This window comes from Sciurus vulgaris, assembly GCF_902686455.1.
Source record: "Sciurus vulgaris genome assembly, chromosome: 2".
Classification (NCBI taxonomy): domain Eukaryota; kingdom Metazoa; phylum Chordata; class Mammalia; order Rodentia; family Sciuridae; genus Sciurus; species Sciurus vulgaris.
The window spans coordinates 42933309-42951182 of NC_136462.1; the positions used below are offsets into that span (position 1 = coordinate 42933309).

Sequence of the window (17874 nt, forward strand, 5' to 3'; positions counted from 1 at the left end):
TTTAACATGTAGCAGTGCAGGGGCTGGGGAGATAGCTCAGTCGGTAGAGTGCTTGCCTTGTAAGCACAAGGCCCTGGGTTCAATCCCCAGCACCCCAAAAAAAAAAAAAAGAAAGAAAGAAAACGTAGCTGTGCTGACACCATTCTGACTATCAAGGGTATATCATCACTGATTTAACTCTTCCCCCACTGTGAGCCTTCAAGTTGTTTCCAATCCACTGGAATTTTAATCATAATCATCCATATTGCAATTTCCTTCCTTTGGACTATTTCATTAGCATACATTCTTCTAAGAAGTCATGGTGAGTCAAAGATTTGAATCTTGACATACCACACTAAAGCTCTTTACAAAACGTGTTCCAATTTACAGTTGTATCAAGGATTCACAAATAACTCTACTGTATTAATCAGTGAGTGTCCTTAGGAATTTATTGGTCCTTCCAGAAATCCAGAGAGTCAATCCTGGAAAACTATACAGCTATGAAGGATGCCCATGTTATATTAAGGAACACCAGAGAAGACTAGGTCAAAAGACAACACCATAGCTCATTGACTAAATCTAGGTACTGGTTTGTGCCAGATGCTGCTGCCCTCAAAGATGGACACTTCAGTTTTCACTTCCATTAGATAATGAATTCCTTATAGCACCTAGATCTACCTATTGCCCTCAATTGGCTGAATTTGATTGGTTGGATTTAAGTTACATATTTATATCTGTGTTGCCAAGGCAGTTGGGAATATCAGCTCTGAATTTTGTCAGACAGGGTCTTGATTAAGTTTCCCAGGCTGGCTTTGAACTTGTGATCCTGGGGTTCTCTACCATTGAGTTACATCCCAGCCCTATTTATTTATTTATTTATTTATTTTTGAGATAGGGTCTCACTAAGTTGCCAAGTTTGGCCTCAAAGTTGTAAGCCTCCTGCCAGCCTCCCTAGTTACTGGGATTACAGGTGTGTACCACCAGGTATGGCTGAGTTCTGTACATATCCTTAAGAAGCAGGATTCAAGGCAGGTGTGGTGGCACACCCTGTAATCCCAGCGACTCAGGAGGCTGAGTCATGAGGATCAAAATTTTGAGACCAACCTGCGCAGCTTAGTGAGACTCTGTCTCAAAATAAAAAATAAAAAGAACTGCTGGGGATGCAGCTAAGTGGTAAGAGAGCACCCTTCGATTAAATCTCCAGTACCCTGGGGAGGGGTAGAGAGATGAAGTAAGACTCCTAACTTGGAAACTTCTCCAAATATAAAAAAGTTGTTAATATAAAAAAGTTAAAAAGACGCAGGTGGTCACAGATATGCTATATGTCTACCTCACTTCCATAACACTGTGGGAATTAAATAATTAAATAGCTTTTCCTAATTAGTTTCTTTTTGTTTATCTGATTACATCTTAAATTCCCTTCAAGTTTTTGTGAACTGATTTTATTTCTACTGACATAAACTGTCAGCTCATCTTCCTTGCCAATTTTCCTACTAGAAATATCTGTGAAAATATTTGTTAATAAATTTCTTATGGTTGTACAGGAACTTTAAGTATGAAGCTTAACCTTAGTTGTCAATGTTTTAATCTTTCAACATCTAAATGCCATGGTCATTTGTGTGCAGAGTGAAGGTCAGTTAGGTTCATCTTGTCCAACCCCAGCCCTTGTGTCTTTTCATTGTTGTAATATTACTTATTCTGAGAAGCAGTTGGTCTCTGTTTCTACAGGTTGACATATGCCAGAGAATTTCAAGAAACTCCAAAAACAGAAGAAATGATGAAACCAAAAATCACAACTATCCGTGTACATATTTCATGAACCTCCTTATTTTAGGAAGCAGAAGAGGAGTATGCTTTTACCTGGCTGAGACAGATGCTAATGTCTCATATGGTATTTTTAAAAGCAAGATAGACAGCCTTGACCTTGACATTTTCCTCTCATCTTCATTGTGGATTGATGAAACAGGCAAGGGAAATGATATTTGTTCTTGTTTAATCTTTCATCCAAATGATTTAATAGTTTGCAAACATTAATCACAAACAGAATCTACTCTATAAATGGTGAAAAAGAAGTCTCTGCTAAGAAATTTTATCAAGGTTATAAATACTTTAACAACAAAGTCAAGAATTTACTCTTTTGCATATTTGGTCCCCTGTTGTTACTATTTTATATGCCTTTTCTACAGAATTGTACAATGATCCACTGACATTGTCAAGAGCCAGGTGTTAGGCAGCACTCATTGGGACACAAGGCCACATTCTTTCCTCCTCCACCAATAAAAATTTAAAAGGTGCAGGTTACCTCATCAACCAAGCAACTGAGCAGATGCTTAGATCCTTCTGGAGCAATGTGCTTATGCTTTCTGTCACTTCTGGATTGCTGCCTCTGATACTGCCCATGTCTCTGGAAGGACTTGGACAGGTGAACGGCACTTTCCACTACTTGGTGAATGATGTGCTCTTGTGGATAATAAAAATGAATCTAACCAACAGGATTTCATTTCAGAGAGGGGGTGGCAGAGCAGGGAGCAACCAATCAAAAGTATCCGGAGCACCAGATTATGCCCTAGAGAAGTCATCTTGCATATCCTTGGTTTGGTTTCCATGGTAGTAGGACTGCTTGGGATACTCAAAGGCAATTTAAATGCATTTAGGCCACAGTTTACAAGGGGATAATCTGAGGAAAATCAGAAGCCAGTCAACATTAACAGCTAGTAAAATAAGCAGTATTAAAAGCCACACTCCATCTTGCTTGATTTTCTGTTTAGTGAAAAATATATTTTTGACATCTGGAAATTATGCCTGCTTCTAACTTGGGCTAAAGATGACTCATTTCAAGACAGTGCCACATTTGCCACACGCTAGAGTGCAGACATTTCAGGCTGCTTAGTTTTTTTTATCTTAAATTATAAGGTATGAATTTTCATTACTGTTCTCCCTAGGGCCAGCCTCAGGAATTCACAGACCAGGCAAGGGAGGGTTCCTCCAACTGAGAATCCTACTCCTTACTGAAGGGGTGGGGCCAGAGATCCACTTCTTTCATCTCTGCTGATTTATCTGCCTTTTGAAGTCTGGAGGGGAAATTCAAAGACTGCTTAGAGAAAGAATTTAAGATTGACACCTTGAACATCACAGGCTGTTCCCTTCTAACACCTTGATAGGAACCTGGTAAGAGTGCTCAAGATGAACAAGGAAAAAGGCAGAAGGGACTGAAAGAAGGAAGGGATTGTATTTGCAAAAAAATTTTTTTACTAGTATGTGTCAGATGCCATTTTACAAGTATTAATTAATTATTAAACATTATAAAGATTCACTCATTTATTCTCCATAAGAGCCTTAAGAAGTAGGCACAGCTGCTGTCTCTGTTGATGAGGATACAGGCACACAGAGGTTGAGGTGGAAGGTCCCAATGTCACCAGCTTGTAAGGAGCAGAGCTGGGATTCTGGATCTAGGTCACTGGGCACCAGAATCACATCTTTGCACTTCTTCATTGTGTTTAAATATACGATGTATATGTTTTCAACTCTCTTTGAAGGCTTTGGGATTAGGGATTGCACATGAGCAGAGAGGTCAGTTTTGCAGTAACCCCTGGCTTTGGAATTCAGTTTTCAGAGAATTTATACTACTCTCTGTGGGAGGAGTTGAAAAACAGTTCTGTAATGCTATTCTTTTGCTGCTTTGGGTAGCTTTTGGAGAACAGCAGTCATTTACTGTCTCTCCATTCATCTTTGAATGAAGATTTTGATGTTGATCAAATAAAAATTTTAATTTTCAATGGGAAGGAAGGTTGAATTTCCCCAGACAGAAACTGGACATTATTATCTTGATGACCTATAAAAGAAACTTCACTCTTTGGTCATTTGAAAATAGAGAATAGTGGGATGGGAGAATAAATGAGGAAACTGCAAGTATTTTGTGGTGTCTGAAAGTCTTCTATGTGGCTTAGAATCCTGGGAATTTTCTTGGTCTGGGTTGGGAAGGTAGCATGACCCTTTCTCTATAAGGGATATGAGTTCACTATTTTCAACTATACAATGGCTTCATTATTTCACACTCCCATTTTATGTTTAGGTCAAAGAAAAGGACCATTGTTGATACTAAATTGTTACCTGAAAACAAGAGTGTCATGCTTCCCTTAAGATGTCTTAGTTTGTTCTAGGGAACAGTATATTTTATTTAGGATTGAAAAGCAATTTTCACACATCCTTTATACAAGAAAAGATACTAGCTAAGCATGGTGGTGCAAACCAGCATTCCCAGAGACTTGGAGGTTGAGGCAGGAAGATTGCAGGTTGGAGGTCCAACTTGTTAAGTTAGAGAGACACTGTTTCAAAATCAAAAAATAAAAAGGGCTGTGGATGTAGCTCAGTGGTGAATCCTCAATACTGAGGAGGGAAAAAGTATTAAATCTTCAAAATATGAAAACATCCCTCCTTAAAACCTATGTTTTTTTTTTTTTTTTCAGTGCTGGGGATTGAACCCAGGGCCTTGTACTTGCAAGGCAAGCACTCTACCAACTGAACTATCTCCCCAGCCCTGTGTTCTGGTTTTGTTTTTGGTTTTGGTATTGGGAATTGAACCCAGGGGCATTCTACCACTAAGCTACATCTCTGGTCCTTTTATAATTTTTAAAATTTTATTTTGAGACTGCATCTCACTAAGTTGTTCAGGGTCTCATTAAATTTCTGAAGCTGGTCTTCAGCTTTCATCCTCCTGCTTCAGCCTCCCTAGTTGTTGGCAGTGTGTGTGTCATTGTGTCCTGTTTGGGCTCTACTTTAAAAAATGTTTTAGTGTTTTAGCAGACTTGTACACTTATTAGAAACCTGGGTTTCTAATAAGAAACCCAGGGTGAGAGTCGCAGAGGACACAAATGGTTATTTAGAGACCACAGCATTCCAAAGTCTCAATGAGACCAAGGTTGGTCCCCAGGGTACATTTGTCAATGGCTAGAAATAGTTTTGGTTACTGGGACTGGTGGTGGTGGAGTCTGACGTTGCTATTGGCATCTGTGGTTTGAGACCAGAGACACTGTTAAATATTCTATAAAGAATTAGACAGCCTCTTATGATGGATGAAGCATTGTTTGACCCAAAATGTTACTAGTGCTGTTTTAGTTAACTTTTTCATTGCTTGACTAAAAGACCAACCAGAATAATTTTAGGGAAGGAAAAGTTTATTTGGGGGCTCATGGTTTCAGAGGTCTCAGTCCACAGATAGCTGAGTCCATGTCTCAGGCTCGAGGGGAGGTAAAAGATCATGGCAGTAGAGTGTGGTGTAGGGAATTAGCCCACATGATGATATGGTCATGATGATCAGAAAGCAGAGAGAGAGAGAGGAGAAAGAGAAAGGGAGAGGGAGAGGGGGAGAGGGAGAGAAGAGGAGGGAGTAGGGGGGAGGGGGAGAGAGGAAGAGAGGAAGTAAAGGAGAGAGATTCCACTCACCAGACACAAAATACATGCCCCAAAGGTATACCCCCATGATACACCGCCTCCATCCACACCCCACCAGCCTTCAGTTAACATCCAGTTTAATTCCATCAGGGGATTAATTCACTGATTGGGTTAAGACTCTCATAACTCTATCATTTCTCCTCTAAACCTTGCATCGTCTCACACATGAGCTTTTGGGGTCATCTCACATTCAAACCATAAGGACCAAGGACTGAAAATGATCTTTTCAAAACCTTATTTGTAGAATTTTTTATGCAGATCCTTCATTTTACATTGCTTATTTTCTAAGCCCCCTCTCCCTTTTTTCTAAAACTTTAAATAAGATACAACCTCTGTTCTAAAAGTACTCACAGAATGGCAGGGTTGAGAAACAAGTCACGTGGGCTGGGGAGATAGCTCAGTTGGTAGAGTGCTTGCCTCATAAGCACAAGGCCCTGGGTTCAATCCCTAGCACCACAAAAAAAAAAAAAAAAAAAAAAGAGAGAAGAGAAACAAGTCACGATAGCATAGTGTGTAATAAAGGTGCATATGGGGTGCTTTGGGAAGATGGGGGCAGAAGAACTTCACTTAGTCTGAGGGGAGCAGAGAAAAACAGGCTTTTAAAGGCAGAGTAGGAGTTTCACAAGTACATGTGGACGTGAGCAGGAAAATGGAATATAGGGAGATGCTCTAGTTTCTTACTTGGACTAGGTGAACAATGATGTCAGTGATAAAGAAAGAGGATATAGAGGGAGAGAGTTTTAGTCATGTTGCTTAGAAATGAGTCACCTGGAGTAGACTAGTACTCAGGTGAATATAAGAGTTTGGAAGGAAGGGGAAATAAAGTAATTTTAAAAAAAAATTTAGAATCTGATGTAAGTCAGATACTGTTAAGTGGTTTAAATAGGCTATTTCACTTAATTTCCCCCAAAATGAGTTAGTTGCATTTTATTATCTCCACACTACACATCAATAAACCAGGGCTTTTCTCAAGGCCACTTAGTGGCAGAGCTGGAATCTGAATTCAGATTTATGTCCCTGCCCATGGTCTTTCCAGGATCTGAGGCTGCTTCAGGGAGAGATGATAGAGGGAAGGGTTGGAGACTGGGAATATCAACCCAGAAAGGATGACTCACCCTGCATTTGCATTTCTTTTATAAAATTGGATCGAGGTGTCCCTGTCACAGTAATTTTTGGTGCATAATTTTATTTATACTAGCTATTCTTTCTTTTTCTATTTTTTTCTTTTTTCTTTTTTTAAATTTTCGGCTAGGTAAGAGCTATCCATGCAGTAGTATGGTTTTATTATTATTTATATTTCTTGTAAGTTAAGATTTGAGCCAAAATTGAGAGTTTTAATGCTGTTATTAAGTCTGGTAAAATAGCCGACTGACTCCCAACCATAATTTAGTCTGCTTTGATAGAAGCACATTTGCTTCTTCATGCAGGAGAAGTGATCACTATGGTCGACCAAGCTGAGAACTTAAATTTTGTTTCCAGAAGTTAAAAAGTTTATCCCATGAGCTATAACTAACATACAGATAAGAACTGTCACAAAGATGGCTCTCCTTGAATTATTTTTGAGGTTGCCAGAGTAGAAAAAGAGCCCCTGTTTAGGCTGATGGGAATTGCCTCTCCCAATTGCTTTCTCCCTTTTTCTGATCTCAGTCTCTTATCTTTCTGTCTCTCTGGCCTTCTCTTTTTTGGTAACACATTGAAATTCACTTTTTCAACTTAAAATTCTTTTTTTTTTTTTTTTTTTTTTTTTTTTTTTTTTTTTTTTTTTTTGCAGTGCTGGGGATTTGAACCCAGGGCAAGGCAAGTACTCTACCAACTGAGCTATATCCCCAGCCCCATCAACTTGAAATTCTTAAAACTAGAAAATCAAGGCTTCTTTTGAACAAGAAAAATTTTATCCAAGCAGATCAATAGTCATGGGGAAATATCAAGACAGAGCAGATGTGTTGGTTTCCATTTATCTGTCATTGCAATTAGGAACAAATATCCAAAATTCCATTTGAATCTTGATCTCACTATTAAGTGATAATTATAAGTCATCCAGTAGAGGGCAGTGTGGACTTATTCATTAACGCCCTCAATAGAAATTGTAAATTTAATAATGAACTCCTTTTGTTTGTTTCTTTCATTCTTTTGTTCTGTCTCTATTTTTTTTTTTTTTTTTTTTTTTTGGCTGTACTGGCATTGAACTGAGATTCTTGTACATGCTAAGCAAGTGATTTACCAATGAGCAGGGTAACCAGCCTGAAAGCCTTTTCTTGATGTAAATAGTTCAACCAATATGCAAATCAGATGATTCTTAATGCAGTAAAAACCACATTAATTCACATTTAATGGAATCAGATTTCATGATAATTTTCCTAGCAACTAAATTAGGGAATCTGCTTTCATGTTTCTTTTCCTCCCTTGGCTTTGTGGGTCTCTGAAAATCTTTAACTATATCAGTCTCATATTTCCCTTTTAGAAAATGACACATTTGGTACAGATAAAGGATAACATCCCTTTTGCTTTGAGGGACATTTATTCTATAAAAAAGTATGCCAAATAAATTAATTTGGCAATAGAGATTTCCTGTTTAAAGTGGAAATGTCCAAGTCTCCCTTATCATCAGAATCAATGAGTTAGTATCACTCCAATGCCTTTGAAAGCTTTCCAGGAAGCTAAAGTGGCCTGGGTGTGAGTAGTGTAGGGAAACACTACTCAATAGAAATTGTAACCCTCCTGTGACCTCCACCTTTATTCACTGAAGAGGAAGGCTAAGAAATCAGCCTGAGTTTGAGATGAACTTGATGTACATCATTACTTCAGAGGTCAACAGAGTTTACACTCCAGTGTGATGGACTGGAAAGTTGCTGATTCCACCTGGGTCATGGAAGATTACACCTGCATCCCTCTTGCATTCATTCTCACATAGAGCTCTTTCTATAGAGAGATATAGAGTAAATACAGCTGTTCCTCCATAGCTGTGAGTTCTACATCTGTGGAGTCAACGAACAGTGGATGGAAAATATCCTTAAAAAAAATCCTATGTCTGTATGAACATATACAGACTTTTCTTCTTGTCATTAGTCCCTAAAAAATGCAATACAACAACTAGTTACATAACATTTACATTATATTAGGTATTATAAGTAATCTAGAGATGATTTAAAATATCTGGACTATGTGTGCAAATTATATGCCAATATTTGCCATTTTACATAATGGATTTGAGCATGTCAAGATTTTGATATCCTCAGGGGAATTAGAACCAATGGAAACTGAGGAACAACTGTATGCTATTCTTTGAGGGTGATATGGTCTCTGTCTCTACAAGCAGTTATAATATGGTAATTAAAAAATAGTCGTAGGAGTTGTTGGATCTATGTAACAAGTTACACTAAATTCAGTGGCTTAAAACAGCAGTTATTATCTTATAATTTCTTGGGTCTTCATGGTCACTAACAAGGCCACCATCACAATGTCAGTCAGTGGTGTGATCTATCTGATGGCTCAACTGGGAAAGAACCTGTTTCCAAGCTCACTGACAAGGTGGTTGGTTGGACTGCATTTTGCATTGGCTAAGACCCTCAATTCCTTGATGGCTGTTGACCAGGGGACACCTTCAGTTCCTTCCCATGTGGGCCTTTCGTATTAAAGCATGCAAGCCGAGAAGGCAAAGGGAGAAAATAACAGCAAGAGGGAGTCATGGTCTTCCAAAATCCAACCACAAAAAGAATACCCTGTCACATTTGCTGTATTGTGCTTTTAGAAGAAAACACCAGAACTGGTCCACATTCAATGAGGACTGCATAAGGATGTGAAGACTAGGAAACAGGCCTCTATGTGATAAGATGTCTACCACAGCAGCCATTGACAATATGCAGGTGAATGGGCATATATGTGTTCCAAAGAAACTTTATGTACAGGAACAGACAGATGGAGTGATGTCAGCAAAAATGGTGGGGTGGGGAGCTCCAAGGGCACCTGTCAACCAGAACATCCAAATGTCAAACAAACTCTCTCACTATCAAGTGTTAGAATTCTGCCAAGAAGACAAAAACTTACAGCAAAAAAGTGAAGGGTGAATGAAGACAAAGGGAACTTAGAATGGTAGGCCATGGAGGCAGTGAAAAGACAACCCACAAATGGAGCAAAATATTTGCACATCATAAATCTGATACTTGATTAATATTCAGAACTTATAAGGAACATCTATAACTTCACCACAACCATCACAACCCCAAACCAAACAACCTTATTCAAAACTGGGCAAAGAACTTAAGTAGACTTTTTTCCTAAGAAGATAAACAAGTGGTCAAAAATCACACGAAAACATGCACAACATCACTAATCATGAGGGAAATGCAAATTAAACCCCCAATAAAATGTAATCTTATACTCATTAGGATAGCTACTATCAAAAAAACAGAGGTAACAAGTGTTGATGAGGATGTGAGAAATTGGAACTCAGTGTGATGCTGATAGGAACATAAAATGGTGGAACCAGTATGGAAAACATCATCCCTCAGAAGTTAGGCAATCAATTATATAATCTAGCAATTTCACTTCTGGGCATATGCCACAAAGAATTGAAAGCAGGGACCCAAATATTTGTATACTGATGTTTCTAGCAGCATTATTTACCGAACATGGACATAACCCAGATGTATACTGACAAGTGAATGGATGAAGAGTGTGGTATATCCATACAATGGTACATTATTCAACCTTGAATGAAGTTCTGAGATAAGTTACAACATGTGTGAACCTTGAGGACATTATAATAAGTGAAATTAGCCAAAGACAAAATGTCAAACATTGTATAATTCTGCTTATATGAGGTATCAACAATACTCAGACTCATAGAGACAGAAACTGAAATGGTGGTGACAAGGGTCTGTGGAACAGGATGGAGTGTTATTCTTTGATGGGTAGTATTCAGTATGAAATAATAAAAAAAAAAGTGATATACTTTTGTATTACATTTTTCAGAAAGTGCATGACAATATATAACGAGGGAGGAGTGGCGGGGGGAAGAGAAGGAACTTTGATGATATAGAGGAAAATGGGGTGAAAGCGGGTGGAGGACAGAAAGATTGTAGAATGAAACAGATGGTATTACCCTATGTATATGTATGATTACAAGAATGGTGTGACTCTACATTGTGTACAACCATAGAAATGAAAAGTTGTACTCCATTTGTGTACAATGAATCAAAATGCAGTCTGTAAAAATAAAAAAAAGATTTTAATAAAAAAATTGAAAAAAAAGAACAATATGGTTATGCCCAAAGTCATTGAATTGTATACTGAAAAAAATAGTTAAAATGATAAATTTTATGTTACATATAGATTACCACCATAAAAAAAAAATGGGCAGAGGAATGGCTTCAGCAGGGGAACTCAGAGTGAGTGATGGAGTGAAGTGGGAAGCTGTCCTCTGACACCATCCTAGCCTGACTCACTCTCTGATCATGAAAGCTATCCACCTCTTCCTGCTTTTCCTTCCTTCAGACCTGCTGGCTCATGGACGATATGACGTGGATTTCCTGTCTCCATTTCCTGATCATGACCAGTACACCTAGCATAGCAGTCAAGATAGACAACCCAGACTGCTATGATCATCCAGAAGTGAGTCCTTATAAAGAACTAAAAAAACTTGACACCAAAAAAACAAATATCCCAATTGACAACTGGGCTAAGAAACTGAACAGACACTTCACAGAAGACGAAATAGTGTATCAACAAATATATGAAAAAAATGTTGAATTTCTCTAGCAATTAGAGAAATGCAAATCAAAACTACACTAGGATTTCATCTCATTCCAGTCAGAATGACAATTATCAAGAATACAAGCAACAATAAATGTTGGCGAGGATGTGGGGGAAAAGACGCACTCATACATTGCTGGTGGGACTGCAAATTGGTACAACCATTATGGAAAGTTGTATGGAAATTCCTCAGAAAAGTTGGAATGGACCCACCATTTGACCCAGCTATCCCACTCCTCAGTTTATACCCAAAGAATTTAAAATCAGCATACTACAGTGACGGGACCACATCAATGTTTATAGCATCTCCATTCACAGTAGCTAAATTGTGGAACCAATTGTGCCCTTCAACAGAGGATGGATAAAGAAATTATGGTATATATACACAATGGAATATTACTTATCCTCAAAGAAGAACAAAATTATGGCATTTGCTGGTAAATGCATGAAACTAGTAGATATCATGCTACGCAAAATAAGCCAAACCCAAAGAGCCAAAGGCCAAATGTCTTCTCTGATATGCCGATGCTAATTCACAGTAAGGGGCAGGGGCTAGGGAAGAATACAGGTACTTTGGATTAGACAGAGGGGAATGAAAGGAGGGGAGGGGGCATGGGAGTTGGAATGATAGTAAAATGAATCAGACTTTATTACCCTATATGCATATATGTTTATATGACTGGTGTAACTCTACATCATGTACAACCAAAAGAATGATGAGAAGTTATACTCCATTATGTACGATGTGTCAAAGTGCATTCTTCTGTCATATATAACTAATTAGAACAAATAAAAAAAAGGGCACCACTAAGAACATTACATTAAAAAATAAAAGAAGTAAAAGAAAATCAAACTATACATCACAGGTAAACCAACTAAACACAAAAGAAGGCAAAAATAGAGGAAAGAGGAACACAAAGATCATAACGCATAGAGAACGCAAACAGCACAATGTCAGAAGTTCTTCCTATCAATAATTACTTTAAAGGTAAATGGATTAAATTCTCTAATCAAGAGACACAGTTGCAAAGATTTTTAATACTCTATGTTGTCTTTAGACAGACTTTAGATACTAATACACAAATTGATAAAAGTGAAAGGATGGAAAAAGATATTCCATGCAAATTTTAATCAAAAGAGAGCTGAGAAGACTATACTAATACTGGACGATATGGTCTAAGATTATGCTTCAAAAATACCAGTTGGAGAAGACATTTTAGGGATAATTGAGGAAACTTGAAATTGGGGTAAATATTTGATATTACTCAGAGGTACAGTTTATTTTTGTTAGCATGAAAATGATATTGTGGTTATGTGAAAAAATGTCTTCATATTTTAAATATTTTAAAATTTGAGGCAATTTTGAAGTCATAGCGAATTAGAGAAGCAATCCAAAGAACTATTTTCAGTGCTGGGAATTGAACTGAGGGCTTTGATGCTTGCAAGTCAAGCACTCTACCAACTAAGCTATATCCCTAGCCCCAAAGAACTCTTAAATAACCTTTGCCCAAAGACCCCAATCAAGTTTCACCAGTTGTCACAATGTGCTTCACATCAAAACAATCCAACACCCTGTTATGCCTTGCTCTGGTTTGGTGTGTCTCACTACTAGAGCCCTTTAGTCCTGATAATCTCCTCAGACTCTCAGGTGCTATTGTCCTTAATACATTTACTTACTTGTCAATTCTAGTGTCTAAGGCGAGTTTCCGCTCCTGTTGGGTCATCCCCTTCAGGATGCCCTCCTCATGTGTCCCAAGCCCATACCCCTGTCTGATGCTTTCCATGGGCAAGACCTAGCAATTGGTAGGTTGTCTTTCCACCAAGAAGAAAGGAAAGAAGGCAGACCAACAGATGTCTTTATATGCATAAGTGATTCTTATAGATGATACACATATGTTTTAGTCAGTTTTTTCACTGCTGTGACCAAAAGACCTGAAAAGAACAATTTTGGAAGAGGAAGTTTATTTGGGACTCAGTTTCAGAGTTCTCAGTTTATAGATGGTTGACTCCATTCCTTGGGGCCTGAGGTGAGCAGAATATCATGGCAGAAAGATGTGGAGTAGGAAAGCAGCTGGGGACATGGCACCAGTAAGGAGAGAGAGAGAGAGAGAGAGAGAGAGAGAGAGAGAGAGAGAGAGAGAGAGAAAGATCCCCTCACCAAGAATAAAATACATACACCAAAGGCATGTCCCCCAATGACCACACCTTACATGCCTACAATTACAACTCAGTTAATCCCTATCAATGCATTAATATACTGATTAGGTTATTTTATATATGAGATGCACTTGTACATCATAATGTCTATTTGTGGTTAATAGCACTGTTTCCTAAACTTATAAGAGATCTAAAGCAAGTTTTTGATTTTTCCCTAGTCCTATTAACATATGTAAATTCGTTATATGCTGATCTATGAGATTACAGTTGTTCTAAAGAGCCATGAATTCTGAAGTCATATATATGTAGACACATATACATATATATTTCGAAAGTAAAATATATACATATAAGATATATATGTGTCCACATATATATATGACTTCTGTGTAGTTGTGATGTTAATTTTTACCATCTTCTTTGTATATTGAACATATTTATGTTCCCTAAGTACATAAATGTGTACTTGGCTTCTGAAGTGCCAAGCTTGGGAAAACACTTTACCAAGCTGTTGTCATCTAGCCTAAAACTATTGGGCCTCTTCCTTTTCAGCTTTTTGTTTGTGGGCTCCTAATTATATCATGATATCACCTTTGAGCAAAGATAATTAGATATACCCAAACATTGGCATTTCAAATTGTGTTTCTCTAATGATTAAGCTTGGTTGTTGGTTACCCAGGGACTACATATATAAAAAAGTACATTCATTTTGTTTTTAAAACATTTTAAAAAATTGAGTGGAGATTTATTTAAGTATTTAATACTTTGCAATTGGATAAAAAGAACCTGTTGTTGATGAAGTATATGGAGAATTATGCTATTCTTTGCACTGTGGTGAGAATTTAAATGTGTTTTTGGAAAGATAATGATAATGATAGACTGATTGATATATAGGTTAGCAATATAAAACATAAAGATATTTTGCCTCTTCTTCCTCTTAGAAAGGAAGTTAAGAGCACTATTAGCCTTTCTGTTTGGTTCATGTTTCAGATGTGATGCTATTTTGTTAACTGGTCTTCAAATAGACCCAGGAAACTTGGGTTTCAGATTTCTGTGGAAATTTTGTTTTCTGATACTTCCCAAAACAATGATATTTAGGAAGAGAGCGAAGATTAGCTTCAAATACATGAAGTTTAGCCAAGATTTGTCAGAAGGGTTTGCTTCCCCTAGCGTTTGAGTTTTCTTGGGTATAACCTATGTGGCACTGACATAGAATTCATATAAAACGTGCATGTAAGATCAGAGATCAGTACTACAAAATTATGGCTGTGCTTGGTGGATTTTCTCTTTGTTTTGTTTTCATTTTCTTGGGTTGTGTTTCAATGGAACACAAGATCTGGAGCATACTAAGAAAGTGCCCTACCACTGAGCTCCAGACCAGTCCTACACTATTTTTAGAGTTAGGAATCTCCAATACATTGCCATTTTATTGACTGTGGGACTTGGTCTTCCTCAATCCCTACATTTCAAAAGGTAGAATGTGTGTGGCTCTTCACTGTCATTGGCTGCCTTGTGGATGTTTGTGTTAGGTCCTTAGTGCATTGTGTTTACTTGGACTTTGAGAATTGAATAAAATTAGTTTCTATTTTTATTATTTAATTCTACAAATTACTAACCAAATTATATCTGAAAAGGATAAAATATTAAGAGTACTTGAGTGAGTATTCAGCAGCTAGAAAGTGAAGTTATTTTCTCTTATCAAGCAAAAGTTAAAAGTTACAGTCACTAAAAATAATGTTAAACAAATTGATTTTTAATTTTTCAATTATTTTACTTTTGCTGGAAAAATAATTTTTGAAGGATTTAAATTTTAATTGTAGTCTATTGTGTAGTTGTAGATGTTGCTAATTTGCATATTAATCTGACATTACCACTTATTTAATAAGTTATAATAAAATTTGTTTAATACATAGTTAAAATTTTAGTAGCTTTTAAATTTTAACTTTTAATTGATTTAAAGACTGAGTCATTCTTGGGGACTGGGGAGATAGCTCAGTCGGTAGAGTGCTTGCCTTGTAAGCACAAGGCCCTGGGTTTGATCCCCAGCACCCCCTCCAAAAAAAAAAAAAGATTGAGTCATTCTTTATCTGCCTTGACAAAGGTAAGCTTTTTTTTTTTCTTTTTTTTTGCAGTGCTGGTGACCGAACTCAGGGACTTGTGTTTGCAATGCAAGCACTCTACCAACTGAGCTATCTCCCCAGCCCCAAAAGTAAGCTTTTATAGGACTCATTTATATATGAAGTGAACGAATATGTATAGTACATAAAAATATATTGTATGTCTGTGGAATTGCTATTTCATGAGAGGGAGTTTTAGGGGAAAATGCCTAAAAAACTCCTTTTGGGTAGTGGGATAAAGAAAAATGTTAAAAGAACATGAAAATTGACTCTAATACTCCAAACAGCTGGGGTCATAAAGATGGGCAGACTATGAAGAAAAAATAATATGCTCTTTGACTGTTCTATAGATAATAGTTTTTTTTTAACTTTAAAAATTAGACATCACATTCATGTAATATAAAATTTAAAAATCCATAAGGACATATGGTAAAAAGTAAATTTTGATCCTCGTTCCCCGGACTCTCAGTATGCTTCTCTGAAGGAAACCATCACTTCCTGCCTCTTGTGTCCTTCTAGAGAATCCTCTGCATTTCCAAGCATGTTTCTCACAGGTGAATTTTAAAGGAAACTGAATTAGGATATTGCCTGTTGATCCAGAAAAATCTATAGCACAAGACAAGATTATGAAAAGGGAAATCAACCACACATATAAGGAAAACTCAGGTTTTAGTTGACAGAAACCTCAGCGTGAATCAGCTGTGATGTGCCCCCCAGCAAAGATGAGGCAAGTCTGGCTGCTTCTGTAGACACTTAGTGTCTGAAGAAACAACTACCAGTGATACCTGTGTGCTGGGCACTGGGGGCACAGCAGTGACCTGCCACAGCCTGGGTCTTCATAGCCCCTACCCTCCGCAGGAAAGGGAAGTGATTGAGTCAGCTTATCCTGTTCTGCTCTGCCCAAACTCCACTGGAATCCTACGTCCTGTTCTGGTTGTATCCCTTCCACAAGAGCATTGACCAAGTAACCAGAGCTGGTATACAGATGTTGTGAGAAGAGTCAACGACTGGGTGCTCATGACATGTGAGGATAGCAGCAGAAATTGAATATGTTTATTTAGCCTTAGAGAAGCAAGAAATGGGAGCACTTTGGGAGGACAGACAGCTGTCTTTAAGCACATGAGGACTGCCATATGGAAGAGGTTGGGTTTATTCTTTCTGATGCCAGGAGGCAGGCCTGCTGCCCACTGCTGCCAGTCAGTAGAAGTGAAAGCTGTATCCCATCAGTGGAAGAAAGAACCCTGGAATGATCAGACTTGTGTGAAAGTCCCAGATGACTAGCTTCCACACCCTGTGAGGGAAGGGAGTAGAGACTAGTCAACGGTTTGAGGAGAGAATTTTCAAACTGGGTTTAGCATTGAATGTAAGTTTCTCTCTAACTCTAAAAGTCTGTTCTCAGGGACTCTTTATGGAGCGGGGGGGATGCGTCTTTATGTATACCAGATTTTGTGAAATGTAAATGAAAGCTGGTGCTAAACAAAAAGTCTTCTTCAGGGCGGGAGGGTGGATGTCAGAACTGAGTGTACTACACAGGCCTGGACACTGTTTTTTTTTTTTTTTTTTTGCTGTGCTGGGGATTTGAACCCAGGGCCTTATGCTTGCGGGCAAGCACTCTACCAACTGAGCTATATCCCCAGCCCTGGACACTTTCATTATTGGCTTTATGAAATAGTTGCTTATTGGTATAAAAATGAAGAAATCTTTGTTAGCTCTCGGTCAGTTAATAAACAAGTCCAAATAAACTATATTCCTCTTAGAGGCTGAGTATGAAAGTATCTGAAATAATGAGTAGTCAATAGCTAAAGGATTATCTGAATACACACATGTCATTCCCGTGAAGTCCTTCTGGCTCAGTTGTGCCTTTCCACAAATGTACATCACCTAAAAGGAGAGATTTGTAGCCCAGACACTGCTAGGGATATGTAAACATCCAGGTTTAGATGTTTACAGGAGACTCTTTTCCTAAGGACTTTTGTATATTTGGAATGTTTAAGAAACATACTGGTTTTAAAATATTGACTATAGATAGGGCTGGTATGTATAGTAATTCAGTGGAAGAACACTTGCCTAGCATGGGTGAGGCCCTGGGTTCAAACCCTAGCACAATAAAAGAAAATTGATTATGTTTCAATGTGTGTTATCATAAGATAGTGGACAGTGTGGACTTTGGAGTTAGATATACCTAGGCTCAAATGCCAGCTCTGGCAGGGTTCTTGAATAATGATCAAATAGTTATTTAATTTTGAAGTCCTTTCTGTGTTTCAGTCTCTTCCTTAGACAGCAAGGCTGACCAATGAACAGGACAGATGGGGTCCCAGCCTTGATGGAACTTACAATCTAGTTACGGTAAATTAATCTGTTAACCTCAGTTTTCCTTTTCTAAAACGGTGAGAAAATAATACTTATTTCATAAGGTTCT

The 17874-nt window shown here is 37.8% G+C and overlaps 1 long non-coding RNA gene across 1 annotated transcript in view; it reads left to right on the plus strand.

Annotated features, from left to right (window-relative positions):
• The window catches only part of LOC306653063, a 287321-nt gene that overhangs the window by 83787 nt on the left and 185660 nt on the right, over nucleotides 1-17874 (plus strand). Inside the window, exon 2 of the long non-coding RNA XR_013761629.1 lies at nucleotides 21-130. This is a non-coding gene — a long non-coding RNA (uncharacterized lncRNA). The remainder of the gene's footprint in view (nucleotides 1-20; nucleotides 131-17874) is intronic.